We start from the raw sequence: 18151 nt of genomic DNA, 5'->3' as shown, positions 1-18151 counted from the left end.
CCCTTTTATTTTGTTATCGTACAAACAATGTCTTTATTCCATCGTGAATGGATAATCCAATCCAAACAAAGTACTGCTGGTAACCTACATCGAATTTCCCATGCAGTCCTGCTGAAATATGGATCTGCAGCGTTCATGAAACACAAAAAAGCATAACTTCTTTAGTAGTTATTATTTTGCATGCACAAGGGAGGGAAATGCATTAAATAAGTTACAGTTTCCCCTGAAAAGCTCAGGTAAATTGGTTTGTCTGGAGGCTGATGGATTTCAAATGGTCAACTGAAATTCTACAGCTCTAAAATAAAGTTATGTGTAACCCTGATGATTTCGGTGTGGCGGGAACACACACCCTTTACAGTCGTAATGCTGGCTTTGGCCATAACGTCTCTCTTTGCTGTCTCAGTCTAAATTAATGAATTTGAGATCAGTTCACTTCGGACACTGGCCTTTATTTTCACAGCATTCAATGAGAATTACAGCTAAAAAAAACTTTTGACAGAATTCTGAACTAGATCAGTCAATTGACTATTGTAAGGCACCAGCATAACTTTTGTTTTAGGGTGAAATGGCATGAGAGAAGAAATGACCGAAGGTACAGTAGAGCTTTTTTGTCTGTTTCATAGTCTGGATCTTTCTTTTCATTATTTGTCCTATGGTGACTTTTATGAAGCACCTGCCTCCCTAAGATATCCACGCCAGTCCAGAAGGACATCTTTTATCATTTGAAATAGCTTAAAAGTTTCTACCGTGTTTTGAGGTCTGTATTTGCCTCAGGCCTTTTCTTGTTATTTTTTTCTTTCATCTCTTCTCATTTGGTGACATCTGATCAGCCATTGCTAGCTCACAGTTGAAAGTCTTCTTTCCTTCTCTCTCTTTCCTTTTGTGGATTGTGTTTATAAACCTGTACTAATTAGAGCGATCATGGCTCAATTGCTGCAGATCAATGGTGCTCAGCTGCCTGCTGGGAGTGACACACTGGGGGCCGATACACATCTGTCGCTGCCGGGAATATGACACAACAGAAGGCCTGTCAGCCCAGGTGACAAATACTGTCAAAGCTTCAAGGGGAAAGAAAATTATAGCGATCAATGTATAAAGAGACTCATTCTGAAATGCTACATCTATTTTTCACAGGGCAGCGGGGTCATTATGCCTCATTTGCATTACCGCTTTTGACATTTTGTAGTCTGTGAGATTCTCGCTTCTTTAATATTGGCAAAATTGTATTAACTCCCAAAAGATCACTTGTCAATCAAATACAAAGGCCTATATAACCTTTTACCATTTGTTTGTTTCTTAATTGGATTTGCAAAAATGTGTCTACTTTAGTGGCTGTCGCGTTAACAAACTGGTTATTCTTTTTTTGTTGATGGGTTGGTCAGCCGGTCCACCACTTTGGTCCAAAGGGGAATATCTTAACAAATTTGTAACACATATCCATGGTCCCCAATGGATAATACTTAATGACTTGGCTGCTCCCCTGACCTTCCCTCCAGCAACACCATCAGCTTGACATGTTTGGTTCACAATCATTCATGTTCCTCACAGTATAAATTATAATACTTTGGTGAACCTCTGAGTTTTCATTTACCTCTATCATCAAGATGAAATTTGTAATTTGTCCAAGACTTATGACCAAAAACCTGCAAAACTAAGGAACTTCCCATTAGGCTCAGCTGTACTTTGTGTTAAATATCAAATGTAAATATGCTAACATGCTAAACATCTCAGAGGCGCTAGCAGGGCTTAGAACACATCTCCAGACACAGTGTCAAAGAGATTAATCTAGAGTTGCTTCAAGATGGATTACGATCATAAAAGTAAATAACAAAATGTATTTATATAAAACCATTTCAGAATATTATTTAAATGTATGCGGTTTTCCAGTTACACTAGGTACAACAGTTGAAATGCATATAGGGTATATACTATGTGCACTGTAAATTCATACAGTGTATCACTGTCTGTCAGTGTTCTAAAATTGAAATTATCATTTGTGGATGTCCAGGAACAATTCCCAGAAAGTATAGCAGTAGGTTTGCTTTAGTCAATGGGCATTGCCAAGCTGCTTTTGTAAATATGTTTCAGAATTGCTCTAGTGCAGTGATACTCATCTGGTTGGCATGCAACCATTTTCTAGTTCACAATGAAAATAAATTGATTCATACTGGGATTTGTTTGTACTTAAATGAGGTACCAGAGTGCATAACAATGCATCAGAATAAAGGATGTTCATCAAAAAAGTGCCTCCCCCCCCCAACAGGTCAATGTCATCAAATACTCGAAATGCCCCTGAACACACCTGACCTCAGTTAATTTGAAAATAAAGAATTGTAAAGAAAGATGAGGGGCTCCAGATGTTTCAGACAGAACTACTGTCTGCATTTCAGTAAAGTCAACTGTCCTTAATACTAATCGTGTAATTAAAGAATTCAGTCTTAATTTTCTTAACATTCATATGGTTTGCAGTAGTCTCGCATTGCCAGACCTTCGTCCACAGTGCTGCAAAGGAGGGTCTAGTTAGTCCGCACAGCATTCCAGGATGGGAACAAAAAATGCTCTGGTTTATTGGCAATTCTTTAAACTAATCCCAATCGTCTTGTGCGGCGCTAGGCACCAGGCAGAGCCATGGTGCTGCGGCAAAATAGCCTCGGGAAGGAACTTGTTTTGGTGGAACGTTCAAAAGTTGCTTTAGTCGTGCAACAGAAAACTCAGATTGGACAGCTAGCTGTCTCAATTCTGTCTGAAATCGACCAGAGTTACAAATTCCGACACAAGGAAAGCGGAAGGTAATGAACATCCGGCCGAAATGTAAGACATCCAGCGGAATTTCCGGCGGCAACTGAACAATCCCAGAAGTTGAACATCGTACATAGAGACTAGGTTTGCAGTGGGGACTCAAAATAGCAGAACTGTTAATAGCTCTTTCTTAGCATTAAGTAGGCTGTGGCATCAGTGAAGCATGCACATTTTGTGACATTTCCCGGACTTGGTCAGTTATTTAGGTATTCATTAAGTAGGATTTCAAATTCTATTGAAAGATAAAACTTCCATCTCCCCCAACACGAGATATTCAGAAATAAAAGAAAAACATTTGCAAAACATCCAACACAAAAGCCTGTTAAATGCAAAAGCAATCATGAAGGCATGCCATTTAAATCTTAATGTTAAAAAAAGACGGCACGTTATAGCCTCAAGTAATAACTCTCAAACGTTATTAATGTCCCCGAACAGACCACAGAATCAGCATCCCCACAGCAGCAGGGCCCACATGTGTTTTGGTCAAGGACACACTGATAAAGATGGACGCTCTGCCTACTGTGGGAGCTGACCTGATGATCTCCAAGTGTGCGGCGCGGTCACTTTACCCGCCATCATTTACTTCTTTCGGTATCAGTTAGTGTGCATCACGGAAACACCATGTCACTCAGCAAAACTCCTATAGATGTTAAGATATGTCGCATATGGTGGACAAACCATAGTCCTGAAGTGTGCCTCTGTGTAATGCAGGTGTGTGCCATCTCCATGCATCAGGCTGTGCCTCTATGGAGCCCAAGACAATGGGAATAATTACCTCGGGTTTGATGTCCTCAGATCGTCTGCCAGTCGCTAGCGACGAAAGCCTGCAATAAACAGAAAAGCAGAAAGAAACAGGTTGAATAAACCATCAGCGTCATCCATGGCAGAAGGGGCAAGTCCCTGCCTGACACAGAACGGTGAGTGGAGGATAATTAGAAGAGACTGTCCCTGATTGGTGTATTTGTCTACATCAAAGAGTGCTAAGTAGGAAATGAAGCAGCTGGGCAGGCTTTACATGGAGGAACAAAGCAGCAAGACACAATCACAGAGATATCACATTGAAATAAAGATTTTCTCCTAAGAGTCAGCTCATATGGCAAAGCAGCAGCTTAATAGTACCCTGTGACATTTAGTAGTGTGGAATGGCATAATGTTGTCCATTATCAGTTATTGTCAGTTCAAGCTGCAAAAACGTTGGAGTTGGTGGCAATAACCGAGCGGTTAGAAAAATCATGACGAAAAGACCATTGGTTGGAATCCCAAGCATGCTGGGAAGCTCTGGGAAAGTAAAGCGAATGCATAATTCTGAGTGTTACTTTGCTAAACAAGCACCATCAGTCTGCTCAGTGTGAGACTGCAGCAGCAATGAGCGGCTCCCCAGTATGAATCAATGTAATGGGATCAGTGTGACAGAGCACGAGGGCAGAAAAAGGCTGAATACACTTCACTTTTCCTCCTGTACTGTACATTATTTGGTTTATTACTTTATATATTACTTTCTTCTTTCTAAAGTACAACATTTGTCTTGGGGTAGATTTGGCTGTCGGAAAAAGTGTTGTGATCGCTGTCCATGGTGCTGATTTCAAAGCCGTTCCGGCAATGGTGGGGTCAAATATGCAATATTGTCGTGGCATTATATCTTTGGTTGTTGCCAGTTGAAACATTCAAAACAGCTGAAATTCTGAAAGAGTTGTAAGCACTAAATGAAGTGAATGAAGTGTCTTGGCTCCCAGTTAAAGAATATGAAATGAAAGCTGTGTCATTTGACAGGGAAGGTGCTGAAGGTTCTTTCTGTTTAACACAGCCTTTTCTTAATTCATTTAAAAAAAAAACATTCTCGTATTAACTGCTTTTTATCTGTTTCCAATTTGTATGAATTTCTGACTGTCTTTATGTCTTGTGTAAAGCACTTTGAATTGCATTGCTGCTGAACTGTGCTATACAAATAAAACTGCCTTGCCTGAAAGCAGTTGAATTGTTATTTGAAGAGACATAAAAGCAGTTGAACTGTCTGTTAAAAAAATAAATAAAAATCAATTTATGACAAAATCAAGTGTCACAATGACATGGGTGAAAGCAGTTGAAATGTCAGACGTGTAAGTTCATAAAAAAGCTGGTTTGAACTTTCCCTGCAATACACTCCTCTGACCACAAAGTGTACTTTTACAAAGATTCGCCGCTTGCTGCAACTCTATTTCTCTTATCGCCACTATGAGCAGAATTTGGATGTGATAATATCATCAAAAGCCCTTGTTTGTTGAAAAATGAGATCGCAGCAAAACAATCGGTGCACTCTATATGTCGCTTCCAACCCATTCACCTTTATTCATCTCAGTCAATCTATGGGAATTAACTAAAATGAAAATTACAAATTGTTTCTTTCTGTGAATTATCTTTTTAAATGACTCAATTTCATCAATTTCAAGTGACATAATGGCATGCATCAAATTACCCCAAAACCCACATAGTCAAACTCAAATCTCGTATGTATCGGCGAAGGATATCACACAAACTGAGAGATCATTGCTTCCAAAAACAGTTATTTGAATTTCCATGTTGTAGTTAAAGACATACTAACAGAATAGCATAGGTGAGTCCCTTATCAATACTTAATATCCCCTGGTTTCTAAACAACAGTGAGAACTTATAGTGTGCGTCATCACCGTAGAGGTGTATGCTTGTCGACTTGTGTTTCAAAGTTGGGGTTTTAGTCAGTCGATTTGTCTTCCTGAAGGTTAGCCATGGTAGAAGAGTATCGTATCAGACAGGGATGCTGGGAATTGATGAGTCTATATGGGAATCACTGATCAGCCATCAATCAACAACCATATGTCAGGCCATCCATCAGTTAGACTGAGTGGAAGTAAATGCTGAGTTCATTTGTCTTCACTGGACTTAGATGTGAGTTTGACATGCCGGCGACTTGAGCAAACACAAGATGAATGGAGAGGAACCACACAGATAGACGCACGCACGCGCACACACACACACACACACACACACACACACACACACCCTAATTCTTGACCTTACAGACCGTACTGTCCTTTATAACCAGCTGAACTACTGCTTACATTGGCAGGTGATCTGTAACAATTACTGCCATTTTATTTTCACCTTGATCAAGTTACTCATGTAAGAGCGCTAATCAAGACTTTGAGATGGTTGTGTGTAGTTGTGTGTGCGTCTGAGTGTTCTACAGCGAGGCCCAAGGTTAATCCTTTAAAGTGAAGAGATTTTTGGAAAGTGAAGACTTTTTGAAGACATCTTCAAAGTCCTGCTTAAGGCATTACACCTTTTCTGAGTGCAGGGTAGTGTTAGGATAAGCACAGCATATTGCTCTTTTTTAACTGTGTGCACATACCTTATCTGTGCATATTGACAGACACCTGGAAAACAAAATGTTTACCATATCTGTGAATTTACGTGGTGCTGAACAGGTAGCATTTAGTGGGTTTTTCAGATCTTGTTTGCTCAAAATAACTGCCTCCTGCTTCTCGAAACAAAATTAATGAGAGCGCCGAGAGCGAACCATGCAGTCAACATGTCGTCAAAACCAAAACAGTGAGCTAAAAGTGGTTAATCAAGCTGCACAGAGCTGCAGAGTGGGATGATAATTGTCTTTGGGTTGCGTCTCTACAAGTAACACCTTTGACATTGCATACAGTAGGCTATAGCCAATTAATCCACCACATGATGTTAATAACACTGAGCTTCCCTTGGTGTTCACGTCAAAGGGCATGCTGAGGCGTGGCTCTAAATTTGTCCAGGTGTAAATTAAATCTAACACAATTACCAACAGTGACTCACCAGTAAGTTGCGTGAAATGTACATGTTTTATCTCCTATACCAAGAGCTCTATTGTTGTTAGACAGGGCACGCTGTCCAAAAAGTCAATTCATGTGAGTTTTGAACAACAGATTGTGTTTTTGTTTTTTTGTATTCTGTAGGTAATTATGTCTAAAATAAGGCCCTGTCAAATCTGACTCCAATTTATTAATTCCCGCGCCTTCTTTCATCGGACTTAAGTTTACCAGAACACAAGGATCAATCTGAGACGAAGAGGTCAGTTAAGCCAGTTTACTGAAGTCCAGCATTTTAAGTTGACAAAACCCAATTGTGGTTTCACTAAATGATACTGAATTTCCCTAACCGCAGACAGAGTATACAGAGCAAAATCTAGGTCAGATTATGAACCCCTCTAACCATTTTTCCTAATCTTTTATATCTTGCTTGGAGGAGGCTCTCCTCCTCTCTCCCTCCTGTCTTCCAGGCAGATGTTCCAGCTCTTTACACTCACTCACACACACACACACACACACACACACACACACACACACACACACACACACACACACACACACACACACACACACACACACACACACACACACAAGATCCCCCCGTTCTACTTCATCGTATGGTACATTAATGAATACACTCACATTCCTAGACTTATATGGCACACAAAACTTACGGTAACTTTATGTGTGTCCTGAGTCTAATACACACTCACATCCCTGACCTTATAAGGTAATCAAATCTTGAGCTAACTAACGGTGTTCCCAAGTTTATACATCAAATAGGGGATACAACTAGAACAGAAGAACAGAAGTACAACACCACACTCTAATGTGTTTGCCACACTGACACACTATATAACCTCTGTGCTAAAAAAACATGTCCACCACAAGATGTCGAAATAATACACAAAGATCATTTTCTCAGCAGGAGGGGAAAACAACGGAGACAGTTTGACAGTGGCTGCGGTGTGGAGTACCTCATCCCAGTAAGGTGATGCTTTAGATCATAGCCTGTTAACCACAGTCCAATCGACACCCTACTGCTCCTTCACACACCACCACTCCAGGTGCTGCAGACACTTAAGTATTTCCAAGAGCAGTATTTCCACCATCGATAAAAATCTAGACAGCAGGGGGGGGGGAAACCCGCCAAAAAGGGATGTACTGGAGTTAAGCTGACATGCTTCAACGTCTTTGGGAAGGACAACTCAGGGGTCTCTGCTGAATTTCGGTTTTATTTATATGCTCATATGAGGTGATAAAAAAAGAAATATGATAGGAATAGGTGATAAGACGGAGAAAAAAAGTATAAAGGGAATACAAAATGATCTTTTCTCATTGACAACATACTAATAAAGGCTGACGTGCATAACAGAAACTGAATGTCAAAAACTGGAGACAAACAAGAAGATGAAAATGAACATTTCAAATAGAACAGGCTTGACAGAGTTTAAGTTAAATAAGGAAACAGTAAAAGCAGCACCTGCGCAATATGTTGCAATCCAATACCTTAAAGCTTTAGTGCGTAACTTTTTGATATTAATGAACGTCCGTTACTTTTAAGCCATTGCCAAATGAGTTGCTACAGAGCTAATTAAGACTATCAGCTGCACACAAGTCTCTCTGGATTTCTCAGTATGGCTGTGTTCAGAAGATTGTGGCGTCTGCCGACTTTCCCGTGCCGGGGATGCGCGATCACGGAAGGCTTGTATCATGTGGACTCGCCGACAGTGTTGTTGTCAAAACTTCCAAAACAAGAATTCCTCATGGGGGCGACAGAAACTACATACTATAGCTTTAATAAATAGTACCTGTGATTAGTGAATCAGATATCCAAACAGCTTTATATACTTAAAAAAAAAAAATCATGTTGTACAGCTTAACATTATGTGTTCAATCACCGTCTACCTAATTCCGCGCCTTCTATCGTTAAGGTCTATTAAATATAGTTCATTTATGGATAGAAATATTTGTCCCTCGTTAAGGATAGAGCTTCAATAACTCTATGCATCAAAAAGATTGTCCCTTTATTGATGTTGATGCTCTGATAGACTCTAATTATGGAAATCGGTGACCGGTTTTCAAACAAAGTTCAGCTTTAAGCTAATATGACAAGACCACTTTAGCCCATTATTTATCTCCAGCGCAGTGTGAAATGTGAAAATTACAAAAGCTGTTGAGGTTGTTTTGCGACATACTATTGATTCAAGTCGACAATTAGTTCATGTGCCATGAATCAATTGTCTTACTTACTTACTTAAAACTGCTTTGAAATGACGAATGTTCATGTTGTTTTGAGTCCTGTCAGTAAATTATTAATTATAATGATAAACAAGTTGTGATCTCAAAACACACTGCCCATTAAGATGCAGTATGTCAATATCTTGAAAAAAAAAGTTGCTCAATTTGTTCCCTTCCTTATAAAAGAACAAAACAAAACAGAAGAACATTCAGGTTTGTTAGGGTCAGGACAATCAGTAGTAATCAGAGTATGCGTACCCTTAGGGGTACTTTGGTGTAATGCAGGGGGTACGTACATTTAAAAAAAAAAAAGTTAATTTACAAAATATCAGTAATGCGTAATTGATAAAACAATTATACACTACAGTAATGGATTAATTGAGTTATTCTTCATCTTTGAAATGTAGCTTTTAAGTGTTTCTAAGTTACCATATTGTTGTTTAAAGGTCCCATGGCATGAAATGTTCACTTTTTGAGGTTTTTTAACATTAATATGAGTTTCCCCAGCCTGCCTATGGTCCCCCAGTGGCTCCTTATGAGGTCATAAGGAGCAAGGTTACCTCCCCTTTCTCTGCTTTGCCCACCCAGAGAATTTGGCCCACCCATGAGAGAGAGACATCATGGCTTTCAAACGAGCAAAGTGGCAGTTGGTCAAGGCCACACCCCCACTCTCCACCTTGCGCCCCCCCCTCTCCTCCTCAACAGGTACAGACACAGAAATGGCACATACTAAGGAAAGCTCATTGTGGGACTGGCTCTAGTGGCTGTAATTCTACACCAAGGCTGAATTTCAGGAAAGAGACTTCAGATACAGTATTAGGGGACCACTAAGGTCTATATAAAGAGACTTCAGATACAGTATTAGGGGACCACTAAGGTCTATATAAAAGAGACTTCAGATACAGTATTAGGGGACCACTAAGGTCTATATAAAAGAGACTTCAGATACAGTATTAGGGGACCACTAAGGTCTATATAAAAGAGACTTCAGATACAGTATTAGGGGACCACTAAGGTCTATATAAAAGAGACTTCAGATACAGTATTAGGGGACCACTAAGGTCTATATAAAAGAGACTTCAGATACAGTATTAGGGGACCACTAAGGCCTATATAAAAGAGACTTCAGATATAGTATTAGGGGACCACTAAGGTCTATATAAAAGAGACTTCAGATACAGTATTAGGGGACCACTAAGGTCTATATAAAAGAGACTTCAGATACAGTATTAGGGGACCACTAAGGTCTATATAAAAGAGACTTCAGATACAGTATTAGGGGACCACTAAGGTCTATATAAAAGAGACTTCAGATACAGTATAAGGGGACCACTAAGGTCTATATAAAAGAGACTTCAGATACAGTATTAGGGGACCACTAAGGTCTATATAAAAGAGACTTCAGATACAGTATTAGGGGACCACTAAGGTCTATATAAAAGAGACTTCAGATACAGTATTAGGGGACCACTAAGGTCTATATAAAAGCATCCAAAGAGCACCATGTCATGGGACCTTTAAATCAGAAAAACACATACTGAAATCCGACATTGATGATGCATTTCTATGTTGTGCCTCTTTATATAGCTAAGCTTTTTTTTTCTAACAAAAATGTTTTGTGCTGGCTGGGGGGGGTGGGGGTACTTGGATTAAACAATATTTCAAAGGGGGTACATTAATGAAAAAACTATTGAGAACCACTGATCTAACTTAAATGGAAAGTGTCTCTATATGCCTGTTCATCTGATCGATTTCCTACTTGGCGGGGTTATTGTTGAGGAGCCAAGAAAGTGCAGTGCGAGCTCTTGAGATCTACGGGACATATTTATGTAAAGTGTATTGAGAGGAAACCCCTAATAACTGTTACACCGCCGAGCGGCATTCTGGGTACAGCTTGCTCTCCGTTGCTCGCGGCAGTAAATTCAAGAACAGATGAAGAAAGAGAGACCATAGATGTTACAGTGTAGCAAAGTGGAACCTTACAAGCATCAGGGATGTAACTATCGGAATGAACTCTTTTGTTTCCTGAATATAGCCTGATCCCAAATAGCTAGCTGTTCGCAAATGACAGCTAGAAAGCAGCACGTTTTATCTTGTTTTACCACCTTCACATTATTTGTACCCACAACAAGTAATCTACTTTTCAGAGCTAATGCACATTCTATGAAATGTTGTGGATCTCCTGTGTCAGTCTTTTTTTTTTTTTTACAATTTCAAAATTGTACTTCAGAGTGTTTTGAGTGTTTTGCAAAAAGAAACAGACTGAACCATGTGACTTCACTGTAAACAAGTGAAACAAGTTTTGAGACAGCTACAGAATAGCTCCAACAAGAAAGAAAGAGAAGCTACAGAAGAGCCAAACATCACGTAGATACTCCTACTGTGTCAGACATTAACTGCTGAACCCCTACAGAGCTGTGGCTTTGTTTCATCCTTCACTGAGCCACACACACACACACACACTTTGTATTGCTTTACATCTAAGAAGCTTCCTCTAAAATTCATCTCCAAACCTTTACAATGATAATAATTGATACCGTTTATTCATCCCCAGTGGGGAATTACAATTTACACTCTGTTTGTTAGAAATCACTACACACAGGCCTGAAACACACAGGACCTATTCATGCACAAATGGAGTACTGGACCAGCACCTGAGCACAGGGGGTACAGTGCTTTGATCAAGGGGAACCTTTGATCAAGGGTGAACAGGGATCTCTCCAACTACCTATCCACACTCTGTACTTTTTAGGTCTGTACTGGGATTTGAACCAGCGAACCGATTCCCAACCCAACTCTCTACGGACTGAGCTACTGCCACCCCAAAATCTTTACTCAAACAGGAACCCAATCTAACTAGCACTTTGACTTACACATTTGAAGACTAGCCACATCTTCTCTTTCATGAATATCTGGCTTTATAATTAATGTGTGGCTCATCAAGGAGGCACATAACTGGCAACAGATGGAGCTGCTGAGGGTTAAAAGCAGACCTTTCCTTCCTTGTGTGCAAAGAGCAAATCGACTTAGATACTTCATAGGTATTTTATGATTAAGCTGCCCCCCCCCCCAATGCCTCTAACTGTTGTAGTTCAAACTGCGAGATTATGATCAAAATCTGCCAGTAAGAGGAAAGAGGAAAGATTGGTCTGAACATTTTCCTGCTGAGTCCCTCTAACAAATGGTTAAATTGAGGTTAACTAACATGTAAATGGACTGCATTTATACAGCACTTTTCTAGTCTTAACTACTCAAAGCACTTTTACAGAGTACAGGAACCATTCACCATTCACACACATTCTACCATACACTGTGGCCAAGGCTGCCGTACAAGGTGCCACCTAAACCAGATAAACATTCACACACATTTACACTCCGATGCGCAGCATCGGGTGCAACTCAGGGTTCAATCGAAACCACCAACCTTCCAATTGGCAGGCAACCACTCTACCACTGAGCCACAGCCGCCCCATGGTCATTTTATAATGCAATTTTTGTTTTCAGAAGGTTGTATCATTGATTGTGTGTTATCAAAACTGCCATATTGGGTGCATATGTTTGACTTTCTGGAAGGGGGTCATAAGAACATTTAGCTTTTATTTTTTTTATCTGCTTTACAGTTCCCACTGTCTCCATATGTCTTTCACATTCTCCTTACAACATCTCTTTTTTTATACAAGAGCCTGTGTTTGATTCAGTCCCTTTGTAAATTATCCTACCGGCACCATATCCATCAAATTTCAAACACAGAACAACCAATGTATTTGGTTCAGCTGGAGTATGGAAAGTAGTCACATAGCAACAGCTTTAACCGCAAACAACACTTATGCAAAGTGTTTCTCTTCTGCTGCTGCCTTAAGAGAAGATTTGCCATATGAAGCTTTACACTTTCTTTCAACCTGGCACCTAATCCATAACTGGGAAGGTCATTATAAACACCTCTGTAAAAACAAATACAATCAAAGCATTAATACATCCAAGACACTTTGCCAACACATTTAATCATATCAACAATAAACTTTGGATACACTGTAATAGCCAGGCATGAGGAGATGAACATTTGTCTGTGTTATTGTGATTTGATGTCTGGGAACTTCATTTCAGTCCATTTAAGGAGAGAGAGAGTGTCAACATTTGAAGATTGGAAAATGTTCTTCAAGTTAATGGAGGTTTTTAGACTCATAGCAACAGCGGCTCACAAATAACTTGTCCTTTAAGGGTAACTATGGGTTTTTTTTCAACATGGACCCTATTTTCCTATGATTTTGTGTCTAAGTGACTGATGGGAACAACAATCTTTGACATTGGTCCAGTATTAAGCGAGATCGCTGCAGTCAGCACCGGCGAAACAAGCTACAATGTAAGTTAATAGGGCAATTGTGCAGCTTGTATTTACCTTCACTAAAGTGCTCGTTTTGCCACTGACAGGCTCAGATTAATATTCTAAGTGTCATTATGGAAAGGATCCCTTGAGAGATAGACCTCTTAAACCTCTTTAAGACCTTTCTGTTTAACCAGAAACAGCTCTGAAGTCGCTAGCGCTAAACCCACCAGACTCCGTTTAAAGAAGCAATACTTTTAGCGTGTGTAGAGCCAACATATTTTCACATGTAAATTGGTCAACTATGTGTTTATTTCAACGAACTAGAGTTGTGATGGTTGGAAAAGTAAAAAGATGACCAAAACTTCTTTTCATAGTTGAATTTTGTGTTATTTTATGATGCTAAAATTACAGTTTATTTACTGGTGGGTTTAACGTAGGCAATTTCGCAGATGTTTTTATGTTTAAAAAAAGGATCTTAGTCTTTAGCAGAAAGGTCGACCTACTTAGAAATCCTTTCCATAATGTTGTCAGACACTGAACAATAATCTGAGCCTGTCAGTGGCCAAATGAGCACTTTTGTGAAGGTAAATACAAGCTGGACAATAGCCCTATTAACACTAGAAGTGCCATTCCATAACTATTAGAACTGGTCATTTTGACCGCTAGATTCCAAACTCTATAATCTCTCATGATAAATACCTAATTACGATATTGTATTATGTATCGTGGTAGGATATCTTTAGAAAAACGTAAAACACCGAAATGTACATTTTAACGAGTTTTAGAAAAATAGGTAAAAGTGATTTTATTTTCTTTGCCTTTTGTGTAATGTATATGAAAACAATTTAAAATTAAAATACAGACTCTTTTAGGAAAAGTCAGGCAGCAGCAGGATTTTTTTATTCAGCAAAGTTATTACATATATAAATTTCAAAATGGTCAAAATGACCGTCATGGCCGTTCTAGTGTTAACTTACATTGTAGCTTGATCTCGCTTAATACTGGACCAATGTCAAAGATTGTTGTTCCCATCAGTCACTTAGACACAAAAACATACGAGAATGGGTTCCAGGTTGAAAAAAACGGCAGTTACCCTTTAACGCATTTGTGTAGCGCCGCTGGCTAAAAAGAACAACTCTGTGGACACAGAGGGTGAGACATGCTCGTAATGAGCTGGCCACATGGGCCGCGATAATGACAACAAGCAGCCTTGACGTCAAGATCCCCCCACCACCTCCCAATACAGTATGTACAAGACACACAGAGACAGACACACACACAGAGCGAGTAGAGAGTAGGACTGAGGAAAATATGCAATAATGTTCTGGAATATCGTGATAACAATGTTACTTGTGATAAATAAATAGATATTAAAGTGTACTCCGTTCTGCATCTCTGCTGCTTTCAGTATTCTGCTAAAATACAACAAATTGCTGGTTGAATTTAAAACAAATGAAAGGAAATCATTTCCAACATTCTCTTATTGAATAAATTGAACATTGAATTGAATATAAAAAGGCACCACTAAAAGAAGAATGACTGTTACATTATAAAGTGCAGTTTTTTTACGGATATTTTCATTCAACTAACAACATATATCTCCGAGTGTCTTTCGCGATATGTCGCAGCCTTTCGCGATGTGTTTATTGCGCTAGTTTGACATTGCAATAACGATAAAAAAAATATTTATTGTGCAGCCCTAGTAGAGAAGTGAAAAGCTGAGACAGGTACAGAGTGAGCGAGTGTGTAGAGAAACAGAAAGGTGATGACAGTAATTCAACTTCACCCACTGGGTAAGTGAGTGAGAGTGAAAGTCTAAAGCACAGGAGAGTGCGGAGTCACAATTCATGGGTCAGTGAAAGGAAGAAAAGGAGGGAGAAAGAGGTGGGGTAGAAAGAGAGAGACGATACAAATAAAGGACAGGATTTGAAGCTGCAGATTTGGTGGAGCTTTGGTGCAGAATTATTGATGTGGGTGAAAAAAAAGCTTTAACTCTTTGGCTCCCTGAAAAACTCAAAGATCACATGTGAGTCAGCGCCCGTCACGCCCTCTACAACACACACTCGCACACTTATCCACTGTGGTGATCCCAGTCGCACACCAGCTCAACACACACAAACATCAATCACTGCTGCCTTCCAGAAGGGAAGCCAGCGGTGTATTTCCCTCAGGGCAGCAGCACCACTCTCTCAGCTCAGCACCCTCACTGAGTAAATGTAGCTTCTCACCCTGAGACACAAAAGACTAGCTACTGTCTGTGTTTGTTTGAATAGAGGTGTATCTTTGTGTTGCTGTGCTGTGTGCATGTATTGTGAATAGACTGTGTTCCCACTACAGTAAGCAGTAATACATGTCCTAAATTCTATAAACAGATTATTTATATAAATGCAGAATTTGTGATCTGTGACTCTGTAGGCACCAGTACAAGATTTGGGTATTGGAAGCGTTCTAGTTTCCATTTGTTGTCTGAGTAGTACTAACCAATCACGTTAAAGCGGGCTTTGGTTGCATTTAAGTAAACAGTCCATGTGGAGAGCAAAAGAGGCGGAACACATTGGCCGAAACGCAACTGACGAGGGTTTGGCTTTTCATTAGCTTTTTTAATTTAACCTATTTATCTGCAATTATATGCAGAAATCTTTTTAGAGAGATTAGTCTTCTTTCAAATCCAACTCCATTCTCTTGTCTCAAGTTGCTAATCGGACTGGGAACAATGACTGGCACATGGAAGAAGAAGACTTGGCCCTGGTAACCGTTATCCCGATATAAACTGGAACCCCAAAATATATATTTGCCATTGGCCTTAGAGGCTAAATCGTCATCACAACAATAGCCAATGGGTTCTGAAACAATGAGATGCAAAAGCAAAGAAGCTTTTAAAGCTGCTAATCGAATGTGACCAGTTTTAGTGCAAACCGCTAATTAGCTTGTAACCCACTAGTCGGGGCACGGGTAAAGTAAAAAGAAATTGCTATTTTATACCACTAGCAAGGCTGAAAATAGCACCACACTTCCATGGTAGCATAATGAGGGTCCCTACATGTACACAGAAGCATTGAAAACTTTGTAAGTGTACAGACAGTTTATTAAAAAGATAGTTTAGAAAGACCATACTGTTCACGTATACAGGCGGGCGCCATCTTGGGAAAATGATCATGATCAGTCAAACCACGAACGCCGTGCAACCAGTAACCAATAACATAGCTCGGAATTGTCCTTTAAACAATCACCAAATTACCACAGAGAAAAAAAATAGGTTAGATTCAAACTGTCCTCAATTTTTAAGGTTTGTTGAGCGGCATTATAACCAATGAAGCATCAAAGAAGAACTGTTGCTATGGTTACCTGCAGTTTACCACTTATTTAGAGCATCTGTTGTCTGGATTTTTTTTTTTGACTTGTCCTCTTACATGACTTTGACACCTGCCAGCCAATCAGAAAGGAGTATCATTTGCGACCATGCTAAAAATCTTGACAAATAGATTATTTGGATCAGTGCAACGACTTAAATGTCTGGTTAACCACCAGCATATTTTAGCGACATTGGCATTAATTCCACAAAGGTTTGACAGCAGAGCTGCCAGTAAGCTATATTTTAGCATGAGAAGTTGGAAGAAACTGCAGCTCACTGATAAGTTGGGCCAATTTAATTATTGTAATAACTGTTATTTCAGTATTTACAATGTTTGCAGTAGCATTGTTTCTTTTTCTCTGTAGTCTTCAGTATGAAAACAAACAGAACCCAAACACGCATCTGATAATTTGCGTGTGTGTCTTTTTGCCAGTGTGTCTCGTTGTGTAAATTTCATATCCAAGCGAAGTTGGTTTTGGAACTGCAATACCCCTAATCAAATTCTCATTGAATTAGATCGGAAATCGAATCGAAACCTTGTGAATCGGAATCAAATCAATTCAGGAAATCAGTGACGATACCCAACCCTAAGCTTGACCACTCTAAAAGGACAACAAAAAAAGATGCTGAACCTAAGCGTGTGCAAGTCTAAAAACATGTGAAAATAAGTGTGCGTCTGTGTGTTTTTTGACAGGTAAATGGAGCCCTCTCACCCTGTCTCAGCCACAAATAGCCCATATAGTCTGTGTCTCTCGCCTCCTCTCTGACAAGAGTCAGTCAAAGTCCTCAGCCGCTTCTCTCTTTTTGCCACTGTTCCGTTTTTCCTCCGCACCGTTTCTTGACCTTCCTCTGCTCCCATCATCTTGTACCACACTGTGCCTGTCCTTTGAGGTTACAGAGTACATTAGAACTCCACAGACTCTGGCTTTCCCCCCTTTTGTTTTGTTTTTCACCTCATTTACCATCCTTCCTCTCTTTGTCCTCCTTTATTTCCCTCCTCTCCTTCCCCATTAGGCTCTTGCTGCACTGCAAGGTCCAGATGTAATGTTAGCCCATTCACCCACCCCGTCCATTAATTTTAATTTCACTTTCCTCTTTTTCTCTCCTCTTGTAAGTTTCTTCTCTCCTCACGTCACCCTGTGATTTAGATCCACATCCCCCTAATATTCTCCACTCCTATTCCCTCCTCTCTTTTTTGGAATTGTATGTTTGAATGTATATATTATGTCATATATATCACATGCTACGGTTCAAACAGTGAACTGATTTAAAATATTCCATAATTGGGTGTTGGTAGGGGATCCGAAAATGCTCATATGATTCATCTTTTTATTATCAAAGACAGTACCCAATTACCTAATTTTTATGTGGGTATGAGGAGCAAGTACCAAAACGGTGGTGATGCCTTTGAGCAAGGAATTTTCACTCCCAACTCATTCATCTTCCCAGATGCAAACAATGAAGATAGAGGAAGACTGTTGCTTGTGAAGGTGGGGCAGATATTAAACAGAGCAGTAAAAAAATTTGCAAAACATTTGTTTTGGTGAGCTGTCATATTTCCAATATTTCTGTCATTCTCCCTTTCACTAAGTAAATGACTCTCCAATATGGCACTTTCCTATCAGCTTTCAC

The 18151-nt window shown here is 39.7% G+C and overlaps 1 protein-coding gene across 1 annotated transcript in view; it reads right to left on the bottom strand.

Annotated features, from left to right (window-relative positions):
• Window positions 1–18151, bottom strand: part of LOC120569250 (protein phosphatase 1 regulatory subunit 29-like) — a 306066-nt gene that overhangs the window by 75778 nt on the left and 212137 nt on the right. The window contains exon 4 of the mRNA XM_039817061.1: window positions 3575–3623. The gene's annotated coding sequence lies outside the window, so the exon portion shown is untranslated. The remainder of the gene's footprint in view (window positions 1–3574; window positions 3624–18151) is intronic.

This window comes from Perca fluviatilis, chromosome 1, assembly GCF_010015445.1.
Source record: "Perca fluviatilis chromosome 1, GENO_Pfluv_1.0, whole genome shotgun sequence".
Classification (NCBI taxonomy): domain Eukaryota; kingdom Metazoa; phylum Chordata; class Actinopteri; order Perciformes; family Percidae; genus Perca; species Perca fluviatilis.
The sequence above is the reverse complement of the archived record's forward strand: the minus strand, read 5'-3'. Positions and strand labels throughout refer to the sequence as shown.